Here is a 25,160-nt window from a genome sequence, read left to right as displayed (position 1 = left end):
ATTCATAGAACAAGAGTCTTAATTATGGAGATTTACCCCTATGTTACCATGGAGATTTTTAATTTATAAATAGGTTTTCTTACAATACCATGGACCAATGCCACATGTTCAATTTTCCAAAAATTCACAACTCACTTCATACATAGTTATTCAACTCTTAATAAATTTAATTAAAAAAGTAAAAATGACATAACTACTTTAGAGATAAATATCAACTTTTGATTTATGTATACTACTAAAAATATTATAAAATATTTTATAAGGTCAAGCACGTATCATTCTATTGATAATTATTAATACTTAAATTAATATTATAAAAATCTTATTCCAAAATAAGTATGTCTATCAACATACTCTGAAGTGAACAAGTGAATAGTGAAGTTTGAGATTTTTACAAACGTCTAGTTTTTGACAATTGTGAAATACGATAAGGACCTCAGAGTGAATAGTGAAGTTTGAGATTTTTACAAACGTCTAGTTTTTGACAATTGTGAAATACGATAAGGACCTCAGAGAATTTATGTATTGGCCAGCTACTTTATCAAACTTTGGTTATTATAATTTATTTCATAACAATAACAAACTTTCTAACGTTATGTTTTATAATATGTGACCGTGACCTATTTCAAAGGGACCAGTTACACTACTTCGCTGGGAGATGATGGTTAAGCCCAAAAAAAACCTAAAATTAAACAAAAGACGTAACAAAATGAAAACATTAATTATTTAAAGCCTCTAGTGGACACCTTAGCCCACCTTACCTTTCAGTCATAAAATTCAAATGTAGGTGAAACCATTGCTTCTTTGAAGATTTAGACAAACAACCGTGAAAGAGTACTTTAAGTTTAAAAATACAAAAATTAAGACCAGCCATTTACATGTATGCATGCATTAATCATGTTTAACTATATATCGCCCATGTCGAACTATATTACGAGTTTTTTTTTATATATTTTGTTCAAATTTCACTAGCAAAATGGTTATGTTTATAAAACTTCTTCATCATCAACTCAAACTTAGAATTGTAGTCACGCTTCTTTGTGCCGCCATACTTGCACGGAGATAGGTTTGAGTGCGAATCTCTTTACTTCCTTGATTTGGAGGGTGAATGGTTGGACCTGTAATTTAAAAGAAACAATGTTTAAAATCTTTGTATTTAGGTATATTATTTTATTTATATTTAATGCATTTACAGTCGAGCATTATTACAATACTAAGCTCTTAACTAATGCTCGGTGGACCTTGCACTTCGAGGCTCGCCACCAGGTGGGCACCCCTCCTACCGCCACACAGCAATGATCCAACGATGGTCTCGTCCTACGTTCATCTGATGACCGGGATCATTTACGGAAGGGTTAGGGTAACGGCTTGCTAGGTTGCTGTGTACAGGGCTCATTTTCCCTCATCTCCACCGCGTAACTTGGCTCTGCAACCCTCGTTCCAGGGTTGCCTTTCTCTGGAGGGAGGACCGCAAAGCCTCTGCAAAATTTACATATGAAAGTCCCTCAACTCCCTTCCATTTTGAATTCAGCTTAAACACCACATTGCGATACTGCATATAGTGTTTTGCTGCATGGGTTTTCTTCAATCACCATCGGCACAGGTAATGGATTAAGTCTGTTTTTTCTTAACATTTATTTAACCATCTTCTTTCATTCTTCTTAGGTCAAGTTATACTTATTGACCTAACCTATAGGTTGATTGCATTTTCATGTTAACAGGACAACCACCAAATTTGTTGGCCCTAATAGCTATCCAGAAGCATTGTTCCTACGCTATCAGGTTGGCAATCATAAGCATTGTTCCTACGCTATCAGGTTGGCAATCATATAGCTCATGGTTCTTTGTTGCACTTCGACTCATTGACGGTCCCCAGAGGACTATGGTCTATGCTTGGATTACGGGAGAACCCTCGTGTTCTTCCTTATATTTGGTTAATTATCTAATTTTCGTTTCATCCTTTTGCTCTCTGCTCATAATATCGTATGAGGGTTTATACCCGAGCTATCCTTTGGCTAGATTGCATTGAGGGTTTTTATGCTCTTTGGTTATGGTTGCCAGACCTAAATGTTCACCATGATATTCCTAAGTTTCCAAAAATGTGTTTCACAATGGATGTTTCAAATGTGTGTATTTGTTCCTTTAATTAAAGAAGTTATGCTGCTAGTTAATACTACTATTTGCTTAGTAAATTTCATGTACAATTAGTTATTATTATGTTGCAACCAAACCAATATGACTTAATTTTGTTTCTTGTAAATTGCAAAGGGTTGCTTCAGGCTATTGATTTTTGTTGCATTTTTAGCTAGAGATGGTGGTGAGACTCCCCTTACTGTTAAGGTCAAGGTTGTCGTTTAACCCTTTCTTGGTACCTATGTCTCTGGCGTGAGACACTTCACAGGTGTTTCCAACATTTATGGTAACTAGTTACTTTCCAGAATTGTTGTGTTTCTAGTTCTTGTCTCGGCTATGGGTCAACTCTGGAATCAATCCCATATGTGGATTTCTGTAGTTAGCTTCCCTCTTAATGGGTTTGGATATTCACCTTCTACTCAGGTTCACTTTTTGATGGATACCCTAAAATGCTGAGACCCACCTATCTTTTCTTTTTTGACTAGTCTAAGCAATATTCTTAAGAGTTTTAGGTGTTATTCTACTCAAAATATGTAGATATCTATTTTTTTCCAAATTCCTTAGTTTAGTGTTTCATATGAGGTTGTCAATTCTGTGTGATTTATTGTTTTCTTTGTAGTTGTATTTTCTTGACAACCTCTTGGAAGTTTATCCCCCTTGGGATTTTAATATTCAAATTTGATAGTTTGTCCCTTTTAGTTTTTTTTTCAAGAACATAAATGGATTATTGTTATTCTGAGCGTTATATCTCATGCTAATATACATATAGTTGAATTTGGTATCTGTATACCTGTTTTTTTCATTCTTAGTGTAATAACATCTAATTTCTTGTATGTCATACAAAATATTTTCTGCAATAGAGACAAAATACTTGTACTTGGAAGAATTTCATTATCGGAGTTCCTAACTCTAGTAAAGTCCTTTCATCTTGTTACTATTAAGAATAATCATATTGTAATTCAACATTTCCTTATACAATAGTAATATGCTCAACAAATATTTTAACAACAGTAAACAACTTATGCATTTTATCATCAGCAACATTGTCTATAGTCTTTCCTCTTAACAAGGATTAACTTATTTACAGGAACACACTGACAGTTAACGCCAACCCTTAAACCTTTACTGTTGGCTAACTTCCATTTGAAGATTCATAAATAAATTCACAGTGTCTCACATTATTAACAACTTTATTCTATCATTAGAACCAATGAGAAATGTACTTATCTGATATTCCTTAGATGATCAAGAGTTCGAAATCAGAATGAGACTCGTCCTCCCTACCAATGGAATTGGAAATTACATCCAGATTCGCCCCCAAAAATCGTTTGGCACACCTAGATGTAACCTGTCAAGGTTACACTTCCAAACCTCAGGACCCCAGTCCAGTCTGGAACTTCTCAGAAATCAATCTGATTGAAGAAATTTCTACTAGTCCAAACCGGCTCTCGAAACACTCTCGCAGTTTTCACGTATCCTCCTTCTTCGTGTAGTTCCTCCCTCTGGTGGCCAACCCCTATTCATCCCTCGGGAGCCCTTTTATCTCTAGGACTTAGAAGAAAGGAAACTGAATAATAACTACCTCCAACTATTTTCCCAAACTTTCTTTAGATTATCTTGAAATCTTCATTATGTTCTGACTCTTAACCATTTCCAGAATTACATAAAAGAAATTCATTATTTAACTATTGTAACTGTTCTTTTTCTATTTCTTTTCATAATTACAAAAACTAACAGTAAAATACTAACAACAGTAATTTCAGTTTTTACTTCCACGTCTGGGGGAGTTACATCTTCCCCCCATCAGGTGGAACATCGTCCTCAATGTTTAATCTTCCAGCTACTCCTGGAATAGTCCGGGGTATGCCTCCTGCATAAAATATTTATCCACCCAAGTGGCTTTCTCGAGGCTAAAGTGCTTCCATTTCACTTTAACCTGGATGATATCTTGCCTCCGCAACATTACTTCTTTTTTATCGAGTATTAGCAGGGGCTCTACCAGGAATTCTCCTTCTGATTCGACCTACCATCATCCAATTTTCATAATTTTGGCATATCTAAATATATATCTAGAGATAAAATAATTTACAGACATACATATACTTCAATATTCCTTTACCTAAATATCTTGTCAATCTATGATGTGTCGAGGATCATATATATACTTATTTAAAAGGGAAACATGAAATACATTATGCACTCGAATGTGACTGGGTAGTGCGAGTTGATATGCAACCAGTCCTACCCTATCTAAGATTTTGAAGGGACCACAGAATTGGGGAGCCAACTTGGCAACTTCCCCATCTCAGAGTACTCATATTGGGTTTAATTTGCACATAGACATTATCTCCTACCTGGAATTACCGGTAGGTGCTTTTCTCATCGGCATAAGCATTTTTCCTATCTTGTGCAGCCTTCAAACTTTGTCGGACTTTTTTCACAGTTCTTTCCATTTCTTCCAACATATCTAGTCCTAATATTATTTTATTCTTAGGGCTATTCAAATTTTCAGGGACGATACACTTCCTCCCATAGAGTACTTCAAACGGAATCATCTTTAACGATTCATGATAATTGTTATTATAGGCAAAATCTACTAATTGGATATATTCCTCCCATTTTCCAGGTTGTTGCATGACGTACATACGCAACATGTCTTCCACCACTTGATTGACTCGTTCAGTCTAACCATCAATTTGGGGACGATAGATAGTACTAAAGTGAATATGAGTGCCCAAACCTAAGAACAATGCTTTCCAAAAAGTAGAAGTGAACTTAACATCACGGCCAGAGATTATGACTTGAGGCGTCCCATGCAACCTAAATATTTCCCTCACGAATATGTTTGCTATCTAGGTGGCTTGATAGGTGGATTTGACAACGATAAAATGAGTTGCCTTGCTCAATTTATCTACCACGACCATAATTGCATCATTTTGCCTTTTTTATCAAGGTAAACCAGTTATGAAATCCAAGGTTATGGTGTCCCACTTCCATTTCGGAATAGGTAAAGGATGTAACAACCCAGCAGGATGTTGATGCTCAGTTTTAACCTGCTAACACTCCAGACATTTGGCTAGGTATTCCGCAATGTCTTTCCTCATACCAGGCCAGTAATAGCCTTTCCTAATTGCAGAAAATAATTTTTGATAGTTAGGTTGAGCTGCATAAGGACTCCTATGGAATTCATCCAATATGAGTTGTTTCATAGATAACTGGTTAGGAACATATATTCTACCTCTAAACATCAGCAGATTTTCAGAGTTAATACTATACTCACCATGTTTTCCAGAATGTTGTGCAACTCTAGCTTGCTGCCAGAGATATTCATATTTTGGATCCCTCTGAATTGCTTCCTTGATTTGATCAGAAAAATTAAATTCCACCTAACTAAATGAAATTTCGTAGACATGATGCAACTTCTTACTCAACGCATCTACTACTCAGTTCTCCTTTCCCTTCAAGAGTTTGATTTCAAATTCAAATTCACTTAAGAATGCAGTCCATCTAGCTTGGTGTGCATTCAAGGTGGGTTGACTAAAGAAGTTCACTAAGCTGCTATGATCTGTCCTAAGAAAAAATATATTCTCCATCAAGTAGTGACGCCATACTTTTAAGGCACGAATAACAACATTTAGCTCCAAGTCATAAGTAGAATATTTCTGCTCATGATCTTTTAACTTACGAGATTTGTAAGAAATCACTTTATCTTTTTGAATTAAAACTCCACCCACACCTTCTTTATAGGCATTAGTACAGACTATAAAATCTTCCTCTGGATCTACAATTTTTAGGTGCAGTGGTAAGAAAATTCTTCAACCTTTCAAAACTCTCTTAACAGTCCTTCAACCATTTAAAACTTGTTCCCTTTTTCTGCAAAGAGGTGATTAGATATGCTACTTTGGAGAATCCTTTTATAAATCATCTATAATATCTAGAAATACCCATAAAAGAGCGTATATCCACCACACTAGTTGGAATAGGGTAGTTCATGATAGTCTCGATCTTTTTCAGATCTACCTCTATGCAAGCGGAGGAAATAATGTGTCCCAAATACTAAATTTGATCCTTGAAAAAGACTCATTTGCTAAACTTGGTGTAGATATGGTTTTCTCTTAGGGTCCGTAATACTATTTGCAGGTGTTATTTTTGTTCTTCCATAGTCCTGGAATACACCAAGATATCATCAATGAAAATAAGGACAAATTTATCTAAAAACGGGTGGAAAATCCCATTCATCATACTCATAAATGTTGTCGGGGAGTTAGTGAGTCTGAATGGTAGGACCACGAACTCATAGTGACCATAATGCATTCTAAACGATGTTTTTATATATATCCTCATCTTTAATACGAATCCGATGATAACCAAACCATAAATCAATCTTTGAAAATACCATAGTGCCCTACACTTAGTCAAATAGATCATTGATTCGAGGTAAGGGGTACTTGTTTTTTATGGTTAATTTATTTAGTTGTCTATAATCTATGCATAACTAAGTAGTACCATCCTTTTTCCTCCCATTTCGAGTCTTTGATTAGATCTCGTAAAATCCCAGTCGAGTCTTTCACTTGATCTCGTAAATGAACCTTCATTCCATCCACCTGATAGCCATGAGTAGTCTACTTAGGTGAATGCAATGAAGCTTGGGGGGCATGCACCCAGAATCAATTCATCATGCTAGGGGCATGTAAACCAATCTCAAGCATAGTTTTTCGTTTCAATCTTGTGTAAAAATGAAACTGAATCCAAGCATAGTTTTTCGTTTCAAGCTTGTGTAAACATGAAATTCAATCCAAGCATGGTTCCCTATGGTTCAATCTTGTGTAAAAATGAACCCATCTCCATTTTAACCCTCATTATTTCCATTCTATCAACCTTTTCCATCAGATGAGCCTTGGTTTTTCTCCTTCCATTGTCACTATCTGCTTGGTCAATCATATGCTTTCACTTGGTTGTTGGGTACCAGGATAAATTTTCTATTGTCCAAACCCAGCATAGGCTTGTTGACTAGGACCTGGGTAAACTTGTTGTTGACCAAACCTAACATAGGCTTGTTGACCAAGTCCAGGATAAGTTTGGTACTGTTGGAATTGTTGTTGTTGATATTATGGCTGCCATGGTTGTTGATGTAACGATTGTTGCCCACCAATGTAAGTTTGACCAGGTTGTGAATAAATTAACCAATATAAGTCTAAGTCATTCCAGTAAATGGTAAACTAGCCTCAGGTTGTTGGATTCCAAGAACAAACAGTTGTTGTAAAACGACCTGAGAAGACTGAGTCTGTAGACCTGAAACTTGAGGGTCGTAGATTGAAGGACCAACTTGCAAAGGTTGAGATACAATTAACTGAGCTTGCGACTGTGGTAAAGTCATAACGACAGGCATAGTAGGTATGGATGAAACAGATTGCATTGGTTGTGATGGATACACAAGCCTTGGTTGAATGGGCATTGTAGGCTACCACTGACAAACAATCATTCTGGGCTGACCTAAAGATGACAGTATACTCCCATATGATTGCCCCCCAGAAAATGGAGGATAATGAGATTGGGCATATTGTTATCCATATTGAGGTAATCTAGTGTAAATTGGATACATTGGACGATAACCAGATGGACCAACTTGATATTGACTTGATGGATCAAACTGTTCAGTATCCGTAAGTGAAGAACCAGGTAAAATTCTTATGGACAACATGGGTGAAGACCATGGACTAGAAGCAACATCTGAGTGAGTTCCAGATAATGATTGGTAACCTGGTGGGATGGATGGAACACCATATAAATGTGACTCAGGTGTTGTGGTAAACATCAAAGAAGTAGCGATAGTATATTCTACCACAGCTATAACAGATGGTACAGTCTGGGATGTTGATTCATCCATAGGCAAATGACCCAATAAATTTCCTAATGAATCAACGAGAGTTTGAAAGTACACATGATCAAAAGGAGCAATAAAATGAGGAGTATGAGGATAAATATAAATCCCTGGTCCAAAACGAGTTGGAGTTCTGGGTGTTTCTTCTTCAGATTCCTCTTCAATAGCAATCAAACCAGGTGGAAGGATTTCACCGTGAGGTCCGTAATAGATTTTTGGTTTTTGATTCTGCGGTAAAGGGGAAGCCGCAACAGTTACAAATGTCTGAGGATAAACCAGTCGATCCTCTTCCAATACGGGAACAACTTCTAATTTTTCAACTCCAAGCTCCAACTGTTCTCGTAAAAGAACAACGGGTGCAGGTTGAGATTCTTGAACAACTTATGGTTCAGAAGTAACTTCTGGTTGAACTGTGATAGGTTCAAGATCAACTTCTAGTTGAACAGATTCAAGTTTAGAAGTAATTTCTTGTTGAACAAATTTGGGTTGAGGATCAACTTCTTGCTGGACAACTTCACTTACCATTTCACTAAGTTCACTTTTAGTGTCCTCAAGTAATTGTAAAGGTTCCACTTCAGTAGTAGATGTGCCAGTAATTGTAGGAGTAAATGGGGTCACAGTACTTGCCGGTATAGGTGACTCTGGTAATTCAGATGAAGAACCAGAAGTTTGTGATGTACTAGACTCAGTTAAATGAGATCACTTTTGCCGAATAGGTGTAGCTTCAGGGAGTAAATGTGGTTTACTCGCTGTCCTCTGTGAACGACAGGATAAAGGTTGATGTTCCTCCATGATTATTGATTGATTTTATTACAAAAAAAAAGAGGGTAATCTAGGCAAAAGGATTACCAAGCAACTGTGAATTGCAATATACTGCCTCATTAAACCAAGGACTTAACATACGTGCAGGCACTCTCCCCAAATGCTGTGTTCAGTGTATCACAGTGTACAAGGTGACCGACTCAGTTACCTAAGGATAGAAACCTAATGTATTCCTCCCATATATACCCGAAAGTACGTGGAGGCCCAATCCGTGTTAGAGTTATCTAATGCGAAATCGCATAGTGAGAGCATTCCTTTATACTTTTCGTACTATAACACCGCTTATATACCTAAAGGTATGTGGATGAGCTACGATATACATATGTACATGGAATGAGGTATCACACTTAGAATGTATTGCAGACAATTAACGACAACTTCTATGTTTAATGACGTTGGAACACGTCTCTAACCTAGAACCTCTAAATGTTATGCGTTAAGTTATAATGCTCCATTAGGTTAATTAAGATAACTTTTAAGTTGATCTTGTTTAAAAGTATATCTTTCAGGTTCACCGCGTGATGTCTTTGAAATTCCTAGAATGCAACTATGACGAGAAACATTCTTTTCATTTGATTTGAACAATGAAAACCTTAACTAAAAGGGATAGAGCAATCAGAATCTTTAATCAAAGAGCATAGAGCACATCTAATGCAACTTTCCCTATACTATTCCTACAAGCACACACAAACATCTAAATGCATAACGCATGTTTTTATTTTCATTTCCATTAATGTTTATATGAACAAAAGGAAACTAAATGCACAAAAAATCAATCAATACTTTTCACAAGAAACAAAGACTTTATGACAGTTCCTTTTTCAAAGAAATGAAGACTTTACGACACTTCCTTTTCAGAAAAGACTAATTGACATAAGATAACTTTGACAATGAATTAGTAATGATAAAGAAATCACTTAAGAAGCACTCAACAATCAAGGCCAAAGTAGGGCTAGGAGAAGAAATACAAATTGATTTCAAAACCATAGAAAACATTAATCTTTCAATAAATAAAATCAAAAGCAAAATTGGAAAAAACCAAGCCAAAGGTGGGTTTTTTAGCCTAAGAGGGATCAGTGACGCCCAGAGTGGGAGACAATGAGCTTCAGTGCACTATCTCTAAGCCAAGGGTTCTTTGCAGTGCACTGTGTCAAGACCAAGATTGCGCTGGTGCCAGAGAACCCAATCATGAGACATGTAATCACAATTTTTTGACCAAAAACACTTCAAAATGACTGAAATAAGATCAATAAAGTCAAGAAAAGTCTACTAGGATGTAATATCATGAGGGTAAACTACTAGGGATAACATTTGTTCCCTATTATGGTCACTAATTTGTTACATGGAATTTGTATCTACAGATAAACATATTTTCCCTAAGTGGGTAGCTATAGATAGAACAACAGAAAGAAAGTAGTTTAAAGTTTTCCTATAGTCAATAGATGAGATGAAGGAACTTACTTGTAGTCTTTCACTTCCTTGATCTCCTTTGAATTTCTCCCGTCGCTCCCACTTGAACTGAACCCGCTCAATTGGTACTTGCGTCAACAAAAACATAAACAACAACGATCAAAGCATACATGATCTATCTACTATAAACCAATGGAATCAAAGACATTGAAACACATAATCATCATAGATATGAACACGAATATGATAAAAGGAATAAACAACTTTATTAATGTAGAAGAAGAGTTTCACCTAATGTGGTTCAATCCCGTGTCACTCCTCCAACTTTAGTCCAACCCTCTCCACACCAAAATCACACCAATCTAGTAGCATAATGTTACTTGACATGAACTCAAATCTCAAACCAACAGAATTTCTCTACAATCTTCAAATTCTAGCCCCCCTGATCAATATGATGAGTGGTCAATTTATAGGGAAATGGAGGTGGTTTTGTCATAAATTGGACATTGAATGGCCTTCCAAAATTGGAGTTAGTTTCCATGGAGCAAGGGATGAGAGGATAGGAGGTTAATTAATCCATAAACTATAAAAATTCGAGCTCATGGGATGAGATAAGAGATGGGATTCTTCTAGAATGATCTAGAATCAAGGAATATTCTCATAACCCTATGAAAATTTCACTCATTCTCACCCAACACAGATGTAAGTGGGCCTAAGTGCACTGAAGTGTAGCCCTGAATGGACCTACCCGAATTGTAGCGTAGTTACCCCTAACCAAGGCTGCGCTGGTGTCCCAAGGAGGCATTTATGCAAGGTTTCAAGCTAGGAAACTTTCATGGATGGAAGCATTCAGTGTGATGACTTGTCTAGGGCATGTAACAACTGAATTAGGGTTTTATGAGACCTAATTGTACTGATCCGAATGTTGAGAGTGATGTGCCCAAATAGACCTATAACAGGGCCCCTCAAGGGGATATGCTAGGTCTAATATAACCCTTATCCAATAATTCTTGAAGCTGTATTTTTAACATTGTCAGTTCTGGAACACTCATTCTGTAAGGATCTTTGGAAACTGGAGCAGCTCTAGGGATCAATTCTATAGTAAAATCAAGATTCCTTTTGGGTGGCAGTCTTAGAATATCTTCTGGAAAGACATCCTTAAATTCTTGAACAATTGTTATGTTTTCTAAAACAGACAGTTTATCTTTAGAGTTAGTGTATCCTACCTAGACTGTGTAAATTTGGTAGCCTTTACGCATACATTTCCCTAATTGGTGAGTTGTAATGGGTTGTAACTTAACTTCTCTTATAATACCCTGAATTTCTACTCTGTTGCCATTATCAGATAGAAAGTTAATTGTCTTAACCTTACAGTCTACCATGGTTCAATGTTGCTCCAACTAGTCCATACCTATCAGTACATCATAGGAACCTAATGGTAGCATATCTAAATTGGTATTAATATGTTGCCTAGCCAACTCAATTACACAATCATCTACCTTTGAATTAACTCTTCTCTTAGCTCCTGTCGCTAACTGGACCAGCCAAGGATTTTTAAACTTTATACTTGTGAAATGACATAAATCAACTACTCTTGGGCTAACATAGCTTAAGCTTGCACTCAGATCTATTAGAATGGAAACAGGGTGGTTGGATATTTTACCTTCCATTTCCACCAACGATGGTTGATATTCTGACTGTCGATCCTCGAACACCATGTTAATCCTTGGTATGTTCCTTGCCATATCACCAATAGTAGAAGCTTCTTGAACATTTGTAACTAGTTCAAATCTCCCTCGATGGGGACAATTTTTGTAGTAATGGGGTTCCCCACAACCCCAACACTGCAAAGGAGGTTTAGAAACCTGATTAGTTTCAATCTTACTAGATGATTCACTTTGTTTCACTTCACTTTGGGGTCTATACCTCTGTTGATTCTTATTTACATGTCCACTTGGTCCTTTCTGACCTTGATACCTCGTATTGGCATTTTTCATGCTCTTGCTACTTAAGAAATTTCTTTGCCCTTTATTACCTATCTAATTTTTTGTGCCCTCACCCTTCTGCTTCATCTGCTAATAGCAAATTCAGACCTTTCTTACCACTTCATCCATCATCTTAGGATTTTCGAATTCCAACTTCTCTTTCATATAAATCAGTAAACTATTGATGAAGCGCTGGACTTTAGCCTTCTCTTCCCGAATGTAAGGGACATATCTCAACAGGGAGGTAAACTTAGTTATGAATTCATCCATATATTGTTGTCCCAGTTTCAGGTCATGGAACTCTTTCGCCTTATCATCATAGAACCACTCAGTCAGGTATTTCTCCTTAAAATGCTTCTAGAATCGCTCCCACATGACTTCGTGTTCATAAATTTCCCTGACTGTTTTAATTTCTTCCCACCACAAAGTGGCCTTACCCTGCAACTGGTATATTTCTAACCTTGCCTTCAAATTATCATCGTATTCGTATATTTGAAAGTATTTGTTCATGTTGATTAACCAAGCCTATGTGCTTCCTCAACCTCTCCATTGTATATTGGTGGCTTGATCTTCTTAAATTCCCCTTGAAGTTCAGTTTTTTGTCTCTTAAATCCTTTCTTATCATATACATTATCAAATTCTTCTTCATGGTCAGTTCACCCTCCCTCATACTCCAGATGCTCCTCTTGCCATCTATGTGACTCTGTTCTATTTTCCTCATCTTGGCATGGATTAAGATTCCTTTGGTTCTACCTGTCCGACAGACTCTTCATAATATTTTCCTGCTCCAATCGTAATCTTTCATTGTCCGCTCGTAAGTTCAACATCTCTGCTCGTAGTTTCTGGAATGTTTCCAGTAGTGTAGTGTTTGTGTTCTAATTTGGCTCCCCCAATTGTACCCACACCTCTGGGTTATGCCCAGTTGTCCCTCCAGAGGGGGCAAATCCTGCTCCTCGTCTCATGATGCATTAGCGTTATTCCTCTTTTCATCATAATTACTATTTTTATTCTATAATCATCCATTCAAGCCTCAATGTAGCAACCTCAAGGCTCTGATACCACTTGTCACATGAAAATTAACTCAGAAATACACTAACATAAATATTTTTTTGTTTATATAAAATGACAGTGCTTTACTTACTAATTTATTGCAATAAATATTAATAGTCATGGAATGGTTAATTGGCGCGATTGAAATGAAATGTTCACTTCCTACTACCAAGTTTAAGCAGCACATTGTCCAAAGATATGCATGGATTTAATACATATCGCATCAAGTGGGATTCATGTACATAAGGTTATGAGTGTTTTTTTAATGCATTTACAGTCGAGCGTTACTTACAGTACTAATCTCTTAACTAATGTTGGGTGGACCTCGCACTTTGAGGCTCGCCACTAGGTGGGAACCCCTCTTACCACCACATGGCAGTGATCCAACGATGGACTCATCCTACGTTCATCTGACGGCTGGGATCATTTGCAGAAGGGTTAGGGTAACTTCTTGTTGGGTTGTTGCGTACATGGCTCATTTTCCCTCCTCTCCATCGCATAACTTGGCTCTGCAACCCTCATTCCAGGTTTGCCTTTCTTTAGTGGGAGGAGCATGAACCCTCTGCAAAATTTACATACCACAGCCCCTCAACTCCCTTCCACTCCAGATTCATCTTAAACACCACATTTCAATACTGAATACAGTGTTTTATTGCATGGGGTTTCTTCAATCATTACTGGCACAGGTAATGGATTAAATCTGTTTTTTCTTAACATTTATTTAACATTCTTATTTCATTCTTCTTAGGCTGAGTTATACTTATTTACCTAACATATCTGTTGATTGCATTTTCAAGTTAACAGGATAGCCACCAAGTTCGTTTGTCTTGACATTTATCGAGCAACATTGTTCCTACGCTACGAGGTTGGAAATCAAATAGCTCTTGGTTCTTTGTTACACTTCAACTCATTGACGATCCTCAGAGGACTATGGTATTCGCTTGGATTATGGGAGAAACCTCAAGTTCTTCCTTGTATTTGGTTAATTATCTAATTTCTGTTTTATCCTTCTTCTCTCTGCTCATAATATTATATGAGGGTTTATACTTGAGCTATCCTTTTGTCGAATTGCGTTGAGGGTTTTTATTCTCTCTAGTTATGGTTGCCAGACCTAAATGTTTACTATGATATTCCTAAGTTTCCAAAATTGTTGTTTATAATGGATGTTTCGGATGTGTGTATTAGTTCCTTTAATTAAAGAAGTTATGCTACTAGTTAATACTACTATTTGCTTAGTAAATTTCATGGATAGTTAGTTATTATTTTGTTGCAACCAAACTGAAATGACATAATTTCCTTTCTTGTAAATTGTAAAGGCTTCCTTCAGGCTATTGATTTTTGTTGCATTTTTAGCTAGAGATGGTGGCGATACTCCCCTTACTGTTAAGTCAAGGCTATCGTTTAGCCCTTTCTTCGTACCTATGTCTCTGCGTGAGACATTTTATAGGTTTTTCTAGCATTCATGGTAACTAGTTACTTTCCAGAATTGTTGTGTTTCTAGTTCTTGTCTCGGTTATGTGTCAACTGTGGAATCAATCCCATATGTTGATTTCTTTCGTTAGTTTCCCTCTTAATGGATTTGGATATTCACCTTCTTCTCAGGTTCACTTTTTGATGGATACCTTGAAATGTCGAGACCCACCTATCTTTTCTTTTCTAACTAATCTAAGGGATATATATATATATATATTCATTCTAATAAACCTTCGTTTTTAACACGCTTATTAAAAAGCCAATATCAAGAAAAATCCAGGAACCATAAATAATATTCACCAACAAATTAATAACCTTCATGAAAAGGGAACATGCTCATTAAATTTTATGAACTATAGTTTGAAAACCTGAGCTAATTTTGGTTGTTCATCTTCATGTCTCACATGCACTTCTTTCACGAGTGTGATTCTAACTACGAATATCTTAGTTGGCTAGCTTATCAATAAGCTATGACTCCGACTCTATGATGGTTAGAAACTTTAGAAAAATGGAAGAAGATGGTTAGGCCATATTTGTCCTTAGGCCTTGTCTTACCATAGTCTTGAGTCATTCCAAACTCATCTCTCCCTCCTACGCACCTGTTCCATTTAGCTCTTCTTCTTTGGTGTCTAACTCTATTAGGTTTTGTTTTGGTTTCCTTTAATTGTTCCATCGTTCCTCTACTTATATGGAATAAGACCCTTTGTGTGACTTTGTATCCACCCTTTTGTGTAGGTTAGCTCAGTCAAGTGGACACTCATTCAATGAGTTGAACTCAAATTTTTGTTCCATCTACGTGGTTCACCCACCTTGCAGTCTCATCCAATGAAAAAATTCATCTTGGTCATGCGCATGACACCAAATTTTGGCTTTCCCATATTGGTGACACCATCTTTCAGCTCACCCATCTTTAGTGATGCTAAATTTTGTCTCACTCATTATGGGGACTCGACCCACCACCATTCCACCAAGGTGACCCTGTTTCAATCAAACTCATCCTAGGTCAACCTTGTCCAATTTTTGTTCAATTGTCTAAGGTTGTTTCATTCCATGTGCTAGGGTGTCCATGTTACTCCTCATGGTGTCATCCTAGGCCTCCTCACCCATCATCAAGCCAAGTCAGGTGTTTGGTCACCCACATCCATTGTGCCACCAAGATGCCCACATGCACCTAACAAAAACTCCAAGTGTTGGTTTTTTGATACCTTGTGTTGGTGCACCCTCACCCAATGATCCTCTTTCATCACATTTATTGCGATATATTCATCACAAAGTTTGCAATGGGGACGCCTCCCATGTCACCCACCTTGGTTAAAGTTGCACCCAACTCTAGGGCTTAACAAATCCCCATCTTGTCATTAGTTTATTACCTTACATATGCATTAATCCATGTACCTGGAGAATAATGGGAACAAATAGTCACTAGCTAAATATAAATATGTAAGTCTTGTGGTATTCTATTGGAAACACTATTAAGTATGAGGAGGTTGGCTTTCATGAAAGGAATTGAAGGGAAATTCCTTGGTCAATATGGCTACTGAATTATATGATTCATGTGTAGCCTTGCTCAAATGGTCTTGGTTATCATGTATTGTTGAATGCGATAGATGTTCATAGATAGATCATCCACTTCTAGCTCAGGGAAGGATTCAAAATAATTCATTATTGGTTATAAACAATAGCAGTTTATTGTTGTTCATTGTTGGTGGGTATTGTTTTGTAAAGATTTTAATAACAATGACATAGGGAAAGGAGTTGAGGGAAGAAGTTGAGGGAGTTGGTAAGATGGTTGGGATGAAGTAGGGAAGACCCCAAGCCTGCATAATATTGAGAGAGAGGCCACAATGGAATTCAAGCAGGGCTTAATCGAAACCTATGACTACCATAGAAATATGTCATACAATATTTTCAAGACCAACTAGAAACAAAGTGGAAAGAATTGAGAATCTAGTTTGAGAGAAGGGGGAGCACTTCAATGGAAAGTGTATATGTAGTGTTTTGGAATTGGATTTTGAATATGAAATTTTCCAAAAATATGAAACATTCAATATTTAAAAATGGTGGAGATATATTGGCACAACAAACATTTCATTGTGCAAGTTATATAAGAGAAAGGACTCAATGGCAATTCGTTATGGATAAATTAAACTTCACTAATTCTTTTTCAAGGAAAAATATTGTCATTCCATTAATACTTAATAAAATTACATGTGGATATTCGAAGAATTCCTAAAAACCATATAAGCACACTATTTTTACAGAAAATAAGAAAAAAAACCTTAGAATTGGTCATAAGCCATCAACTAAAACCATTAAGAGCAGATATAAAAAAGTTGAGCAAACTAAGAATGATAATAGTAAGTTAATTTCTCTTTTTTTCCTTTCCATATTTGGACTATTTGTGATCCCCTGTATATCAAATGATAGGAATAATTGTTATCCCATCACCCCCCCCCCCCCACCTCAAGGGGGGATTCTTTATCCAAATTAGAAGATTCTGATGAACAGACTCTCTTTGAGCTCGCCAAAATATCCTCCTTGTAAGTCACAAATTTAGTAAGTTTTGATTCAAGGATCAAGCTTTTCTCTTTAATCTTTTGTATGTGATGTTCCCAATCCTCAAGATTAGGAATACCCCTATCCTCCTACTTCTAAGGCTTATCCTTGGTTTCCACATTTTCTACTTTTTACAGGTATGATTGAAGGGTTGTTATCCCTTTGCCTTACAATTCTGTGCCTTTTTCTTTTTTTAAGACTACTTGAGCTAAAGACAAAAATTGTATAAATGGCACCCTATTTGGAAATAAATATGACATCTGAATGCTATTTTTTCATAATCCAAGCTTTGGATCCATTAATGGTATCTGTGTTTCAATCAAATACAATCAGAGAATCATTTGCTTAGATCTATCTCTACACATATATGAGCAAAGGTAAATAAAACATTCATCATTCTATCTATATACATTTTTTTGAAGGAGCCTAGGGTATTTCCAATGTCCATTAGAACTTTTTAGTGCCAAAAATGTAGAGGAAGATTTGACATCCTTGCCCAATAAGAATTTTGGTACTACCATCGTTGAAGAATCAAAATCTAGAAACCAAGGGGAGATGAAGAGTTTGACACTAACCCAAAACCATGACCCCTCCCTTAGTACTTTCTTTGCATCCTCTTGACACACAAATTGTACCACAAAGAATCCTTTGGAGAAAAGATACATGTCATAGTTTTTGGTCTAGGCTGAAAAGAACCACTAGTGTAGATCTTCTGATTTGGGACAACCATTAAATCTATAGATAATAATTGAGGATTGAACTTCAAAGAAGATTAAATTTACCTCTTCATTATTGATATCTAGTGTTGGTGTCTTATCTGACTTTTCAACAATATAGGGCCCTAGAAGGGATGAAGGTTGATTTATCGAAATAGATTTTACTCAAGCCACATCCTTGTATGAGATAAATGAAGCTAGCTTTCGAAACCCTATAGCACCCCCATGCACTCTCAAAAGTAGAACTATATTTGGGTTTCTAAAGATCCCATAATCAGACAAAAGTGATAGATCCTACATTTTTTACCTACATAGATCATATTTTTCACAACTAAATGGATCCTTAGGTGGTTCTCCAAGTTTTTCTTTAGATATGCCACTATATCATAAACCCCCACCTAATTAAGGATTGTATTTCCTTGTAGTGATTTAACGAAAACTTGAAATCTTGCCACAGGGAAAAGATCTTTCAACATATTTTATAATCTTAGAGGAGGATAACTAGTCACAACAATAATGTCAGGACCACGTATAGAAGTAAACTTAATAGAGATAGCCTGAGATCTATATTAAGGGTTAGTCTTAGCAATATCAACAGCCACTAGATATTGAGATCTTAGTTCTTGAGAGGAAGGAAACAACAAGTTCAATCTACCAACCTTTACTAAGCGGCCCTCCCTACAAAAAATCTTAACTTTGGAATCATAGTTCTAGCATGTTTGAGGAGGTTTTGTGGTTGAGGCATCACTTGTTTCAACCTTTATCGGGGCTATAGGTAGAGAGGATCCCTTTGTGTATTTGAATCCTTAGCAATGGAAAGGAGGTCATGTAGTGACATAAGCCTTTGATGGAGAGATGCATTGTGCCTTCAAAGATGAGACACTCCAGGAGGAAACCAAATCAATAGTGGCTAGGGAGATTAGGGTTCGAAAAGCCATATCACAAACATTAATCAAACTTCATTGAGAGAATGTATGAGATGCAAATTAAATATAATTGGGGAATTCAAGAGATGGTTAAGGAATTAGGCGATGAAGGACATACTCTAGAAAGAAAGGATTAGACATTCATAACCATTCTTCCAATTTAAGTTTATGTGGACTTGAGAATAAAGGGTGGGAATTAGCATCAACAATGCTAGCTCTTTGTGTTTTCTTGTGTTCTCAATTTTTATTGGAAGTATTAAATCACACGTTAGTGGAAATGTTATACACTAGTTCAATAGTGATATGGATAGCTTCAATTTTTTTCTTGATATTAATTATATTCCCTCTAAAAGTAAAAGGGTACATGAAAAATGGCTCTATTAGTATTTTTATTTTCAAGGCTATGCTAGGCTTAGACTAAGGCTAATTCCGATGTTGAATGGAAGATGGATCAACCCAATAGAGGGACGTTGTCACAAAGATTCTACAAGACTTCGATTATGAACACCCCTTAGGATAGCGTAACACCATAATTGACTCACACTCTCAAACCCTCCTAATGAAGTTTGAACCTAAGACCGCATAGGAATTAAGCCCACATAAACAAAGTGGCATACAGAGGTACCCTATGAGTTGTAACGGTAATGGACAATCTATATTAATTTTGTATAATATTAATTAGTAAATAGTTAAATTTACTAAGTAAAAAACATAAAAAATGAAAAATAAATAAAAATAAAGAGTATGCATGGGATGTTTACCTATTTACATTAAAATACACATTTATGTCCCATTTTTATTTTCACATCTATTTTTTAATTGCAACGAGAGACCCTCTACATCCTAGAATGGGGTAGATGTAATGTAAGTATGTAATCCAGTATGGGAGTATGGGATAGATGTAATGTAAGTATACAAACATTTTTACATTTCTTCTCAATATGTTGAATTTATATTAATATCTTAAATGTATAAGGCACAAGGATTTGTAAATATTTACTTGTTAACTCAATTAAATAATAATAAAAGGTTAAAATTAATATATAATAATAAAAAGTTAAAAGTAATATAGAGCCCATTGTTGTAGTGTCTTAAAAAGTTAAAAATAATAAAATTCAATTTGTTATATTGTAATTTTATTTTTATTAATAAAATTACGAATAACTTTTTAGATAAAAGAAAATCATAATATACATATCACATTAAAATATATAACATATAAGTAGTAGCTATAAGTTAAGATCCATTTTACCTTATAAATTAAAATAATGATTTTGTAACCATATTTAAATTTAATTAATAAGCACATAAAAACTTTAATACTTACAATAAACTTACAATATAACAATATTTTTAACCATGGATATTCATGTCCACTTTAATATATATATTATTAACTTGTAAATAGGCGTTGTTACAATAGCATGGACCACTACCATGGCTAATTAATACTACATGCCCAAAAATCATCTCTCATTTCACAATCAAAATATTTTATAAATATTTTATTTGAATTTAATTTTATACAATTTTTTTAATTAAACCTAAAAAAATTATAATTACTTTTGAGATATATTTAAACCCTCTATCACATTAAAATATATAAGATATAAATAATAGCTATAAATTAAGATCCATTTTACTATATAAATTAAAATAATCATTTTGTAATCATTTTTAAATTTAATTAGTAAGCAGATAATACTTATCATATAACAATATTTTAATCATGGATATTCACTCCACTTTATCATGGATATTCTTAACTTGTAAATAGACTTTGTTACAATATCGTGGGCCAATACCATGGTTCATCAATACCACATGTCCAAAACCTATCTCTCATTTCACAATCAAATTATTTACAAATATTTTTTTAATTTTATTTTATTATGTTTTTTGGCCAAGAGACACTTGCAACCCAATATAGAAGAAATGTTGTAATGTCATGATATGTTGTGTCACCTAAACATTCTAGCTCGATCAAATTACATAAAAATAAAAGAAATATATAAGTATTAATTAAAACATTTTGATACATAAAAATAAAAATTAAATTAAAAAAAGAAATGAAAAAAATAAAAAAATTTATTATAATTATTAATTATTAAACAAACTTATATACATCTTATTTCTTCAATTTTTGCATTCGAAAAAAAAGATTCACACCTCTAGAAATTTAATCCTTCTATCAATCTTGAAATAAAATGAATTTAAACTATTATAAAAACAAATTTAATTTTAAAAATAAAAATTATTTTAAAAATTATTTAATAATATTAAATTTACAATTTACCACCACTAAAAGATAATTTATAATGAATAATTCTATTTAAAAGATAATTTATAATGAATAATTTTATTTTTTTTAAATATGAAATAAAACAAAAATTAATAATAAATACATTTAACTGAGTCATCCACGAAGAGTTGTATTCAACCACTTTAATTGATGTATTGCCTTCGTTTTCAATGAAAGCCTGCTCCCTTACGGACCACCAGCGGGTTATTTCAGGTGGCGTGGTTTTCCTTGATAACGGTGATGAGTCAAACCGACATTCGCGGATAGCAGCCAGAGATGGCTGTCCTCACTGTTGGGTTGACACCTGAGTTTGATAGGTTTTGCCACCTTCGGAATAAAAAAAAAAAAAATATATAAAACATTTGAAAGATAATTTATAATAAATAATTAACACATAATTGAATCTTTCCACAAAAGTTATATTCAAAGAGTTTAATTTATGTATTGCATTTAAGTAAATTCAAAGAGTTTAATTTATGTATTGCCTTTGGTTTTACTTAAGTGTAAATAAAATAATAATAAATATATTATTAAAAGAATAAATAAATAAAGTTTACATTAAATATAAAAAATTGGAAATTTTCTAACAATATTTTTTTTTAATAAATTTTATTATATAATTATTTATCATATATTCAGGATATAAATTTATCACCACTTCTACCCATCATGTAAATTTTTTTTATTTTTTTTTACCTAACATTTTATATTATTTAAATGTTATTATTATATCTATTTTATTAAATTTGTATGAGGTAAGTTTTTATTGATATAAGTTTTTTGTTTTATGTTTTCAATTATATCATGATTATAAAGCAAAACTAAATCAACTAATATTATAGATATATATGTTAAAAAATAAACATATTGAATTATGTTTTTTATTGCAAAACTAGCCAATGTTTTAGGAAAATTATGTTTAGTCATTGTTTACCTATCTTCGCTCTTAAACTGGCCAAATATTTAGGGTAATTATGTATAGTCATTTTTTAGATATGATTACTATGTGATTAGCCAATAATTTAAGAAAAATGTGTATAGTTATTGTTTATGTAATTCCAAAACTTTTGCAGGTAATGTTCAATTATTTTGCAAAAGTTTTCAATTAGCAAGGTCAAACCCATTAGTAGTAATGTGTTTGAAGAGGAACAATTTCCCTCAACTTTCAACTTGATGAGTTGGATTGAAAGAGGACCATATAAATAATAAAACAAATTTGAATTCATTTTTTCTCTTACATAGGGATTTGGGAGGATTCTAATATTTAAAGCAATAATAATATAGGGGAAAACAATAATAATATAGAAGGTATAGGTTTTGAAGGAAGAATTGATCTCTAGAGCAACATCTTAAGATTTGAATTATGAATTTATGGAATGCATAAGAATGATTGTAACTACCCATTTGATATTTCCGTTTCCAACCACGAAATAGATCCATTTTATAAAAAGTTGGATCTATCATGAGTATAGTATCACGAGCTACATAAAAGTCTCAAAATAAAAATAAAAAAATTGTTAGGTCACTTTTATTACTTTTATTAAACACTAAAAGGCCCTTCAATCTAATTACTCTATCCTCGTATGATAGTGTTTTATATAGCATATAGATGGCCTGTGGATGAGCCCATGAATTTCAACCTTCAAGCTTAAGAGTTTAGGATTCAAGGTGCAAGGTGTGGGATTGCATGATGTGAGTTAGGATGGAAACAAGCTTTTCTTAGCATGCCCAAAGATCCACAACCCTTTTAGTGAGTCTCATACTATAGTGTTTATCTCCAAGTCTATAAGCACCATAGGGTTTCATCTTGTGCATAACTTCTTTTATTTTCACTAGTCCAATTTGGAATTGCCTAAATCTAAGCTATAGAGCTATAAATATATATGTAATAGATAACTCATTCTATCACACATGCATACATAGATAATTCTCTCTCTCCCTATATATATATGAATTGGAGTTGTCCAAAGTAATTGGGAGAAACAAATAAAATTAAAAATCAATAATAACATGTAAATTTTAAAATTGCCATTATTTAAATTTAACCATTAAATTTATATTATTAAAATACAAATTAAATCATATTATAAATTTACAAATTAAATCATATCAAAATTTAAATAATAAACACTATTATTAATATAAATCTATTTTTTTTAAATCTATCATTAATTAAAAAAAAATACAATTTATCAATTAAAAAAAACACTTATTTTTAATTGTATTTTGAAAAATATCATGTATTTATCATGTATTTATTTTTATTTCATTAGTAAATTAATTACATAATTTTTTTATATTTAATTATTATTATTATTATATGTTATATCTTAAAATGAATTAGGTTACAGAATATAATGAAGGTAAGGGAGAGTCTCCAGGTATTCGATGAAAATAGAATTATAAGTTTTAATTAATATAAATTAAATAAATATTTTAAGCATTATAAAATATTTTCTACTTAAAGATATATATATAAAATAATATAAATAAAAATATTTTAAACTTGTTTCTTTTAAATTACAGGTCCAACCATTCGCCCTCCCAATCATGGAAGGAAAGAGATTGGCACTCAACCCTACCTCCGTGCAAGTATGGCGGCAAATACAATTCTGAGTTGAATTGATGATGTTGAGGTCTTATAAATATAACATTTTGAGTGTGAAAGAAGCGTGGACTACGGTTCTGAGTTGAATGGATGATGTTGAGATTTTATAAATATAACCCTTTTGTGAAATTTGAATAAAATATTAAAAAAATGTTGGTAATATAGTTTACCATGCAGCACGGCGATATATGGTTAAACATGATTAATCCACGCATGCATGTAAATGACTGATCTTTACTTTTATTTTTTAATTTAAAGTTCATCTGCCTATCGATTTACTGCTCTTTCTCTAAAAGGTTCATCTGCCTATCAATTCACTGCTCTTTCTCTAAATCTTCAAAGAAGCAAGTGGTTTCACCTGCATCTGTTTTTTTTTTTTTCATTTTTTTTTTTATCAGAATGAGGTAACAGTGGAAAATGAAGGATTATGAACAGAACTTTATTTCTGTTTAATTATTTTAACTATGGTCTAACTTAACGTTTCTGCAATTTAAGCATTACATAACTATACGCAACGCTTGTCTCTATTTTTTTAAACAAAGATATGGACTTTCTTTTTTGACTATGATCTAACTTGAAGTTTCTTAAATTTTGAAGTATAAAAACCATTAAATATCCGAACATTTTTCTTCATTTTCTTTTCAAATAATAGTTGTTATTTTAGGTTGGAGATTAGTTTTGGTTATTGGAAGGGAGGAGATTGTGTCAATTTCTGGGTTTTATTGGAAGGGAGGAGATTGTGTCAATTTCTGCGTTTTATTGGAAGGGAGGAGATTGCGTCAATTTCTGTGTTTTATTGGAAGGAGGAGATTGCCCCAATGTCTGGGTTTAATGTATATTTCAATCTTCACTATAATTATTTTTAATTTTCAGTATAGTTATGTAGTTGTTAAAGGAGAATTAAATTGTGTAAAGTTATCACTAGTAAATTATTATTGTATGAATTTCAATATTTAATATTGCTATTTAGTTGTTTAAAAGGAAGCAAATTGTATAAATTTATGATTTAAAACATTGTAGTGACTATTTATACACTTTTTGAAATATTGGTTGTGCTCTTGGTTTCAGTTATTTGGCATAAAAGTGAACATGGAGAACTTTTTGTATAATGTCTTTCCAAAATGGTGAAACATTTAAGTAGAGACTTTCCATAAAAAGGTTTCTCTACTGTTTTGAAAAGAAAGATATTTTTTATTTGTTAAAAATGTTTTGACTAAACTCTCAAGTTCAACTGGACAAATTTGGGTATATCATCTTCTATTGCCCATTTTATGCTCACAATTCCCCTGGTTTGAAAC

The 25,160-nt window shown here is 33.8% G+C and overlaps 1 long non-coding RNA gene across 1 annotated transcript in view; it reads left to right on the top strand.

The window, feature by feature from the left end:
- The first annotated feature begins 1,219 nt into the window (after nucleotides 1-1,219).
- Nucleotides 1,220-25,160, top strand: part of LOC149193906 (uncharacterized) — a 44,241-nt gene continuing 20,300 nt past the window's right edge. Inside the window, exons 1-2 of the long non-coding RNA XR_016255004.1 lie at nucleotides 1,220-1,603; nucleotides 1,722-1,782. This is a non-coding gene — a long non-coding RNA (uncharacterized LOC149193906). The remainder of the gene's footprint in view (nucleotides 1,604-1,721; nucleotides 1,783-25,160) is intronic.

This window comes from Pinus tabuliformis, chromosome 2_2 (assembly GCF_031772625.1).
Source record: "Pinus tabuliformis cultivar Carrire ecotype Pingquan chromosome 2_2, CPIR1, whole genome shotgun sequence".
Lineage (NCBI taxonomy): Eukaryota > Viridiplantae > Streptophyta > Pinopsida > Pinales > Pinaceae > Pinus > Pinus tabuliformis.
This window is presented reverse-complemented; position numbering and strand designations above follow the sequence as displayed.